The sequence below is a fragment of the Acyrthosiphon pisum genome, unplaced genomic scaffold, assembly GCF_005508785.2.
Source record: "Acyrthosiphon pisum isolate AL4f unplaced genomic scaffold, pea_aphid_22Mar2018_4r6ur Scaffold_21277;HRSCAF=23502, whole genome shotgun sequence".
Classification (NCBI taxonomy): Eukaryota; Metazoa; Arthropoda; class Insecta; order Hemiptera; family Aphididae; genus Acyrthosiphon; species Acyrthosiphon pisum.
Window position 1 is genome coordinate 38,480 of NW_021770726.1, and position 1,240 is coordinate 39,719.

Here is a 1,240-nt window from a genome sequence, read left to right on the forward strand (position 1 = left end):
TAAAATAAAAGGTATATAGTCAGCGGGGTAGGTACATATAATTAAGTTGTATTGTAAAATAATAATTAAAAAAAATGATTACATATGAAAAAAAAAAAATCTATCTATAATAGATATACAATTAATGAAATATGGTAGTTGAATATAATAATAATAATAATAATAATAAAGAGAAAAGATCGAACATTTGTAAAAATTACGTAAAAAAATCGAAAAAAAAATGCAAAAAAGTTCGGGTCTATTATTTTATACCATAGCATATAACAATATTTTATGCATGTGTTATTTTTAGCAGTGTGTTCAGTGTTATTTTACTCATTTTAGGGTAGTTGTATACTTTACATTTAATGTGTTGTTTAAGTATGATTATTATTTTTATGTTTTTTCATTCAAGTGAAACACACTTTTATGGATTGTTGATATACATTAATATTCCTATAGCTTTGCCGTTCTTGTATAATATTATACAGTGATTTATACACAGTCACACAGATAATGTATTCCAGCTCATACAAGTTTTTTTCTTTGGCTTAACATTTGATGTCTTATTTTGACAGTACAAAATATACTTATTTCAACTCTGTAAATTATTTAAATTGTAAACTTATATTAATTAATATTAATATTTAACTACTCAAGCCGTTTTTGTTTTACCTATGCTACTGCAACATTTGTTTATCACAACATATCATAATATATCAGTCACATTTATTGTATACCAAACTAATAATGAAAAACCGATGGCGTACACAGGCGAACGAAGGAAACCTGATGGAGGACTTCAACCGGCGTCTCCAAGACGTCGACCGCGCGAGGGCCGCGTGTCTGGCGGCCATCGAGGATCTACTTCGTGTGCAAGGAAAGTCACCGGTCGACTACGGTTTGCCTCTCGCCGACCCGCGTCTACTGGAACCGCTGCAGCAGGACGATGCGGTGTTCCGAGAAATAGACGCGGCGGCACGGTGGGCCCCACAAGTGGAAGCCTTGAACGCCGAACAGCGAATGGTGTACGACCGCGTGATGGCGGCCGTCGACGACCCGCGCGAGGTGTCGCGAACTTTCTTCGTCGACGGACCCGGAGGTACCGGAAAAACTACGTTGTACGGATGCCTGATATGGTGGCTTCGGCATCGAGATCGCCGCGTCGGTCATGGACGGCGGCATGACGGTGCACTCGACGTTCGGACTGCCGTTCGGCACGCTGACCGAAGACTCGACGTCCACCATCACCATGCAGTCC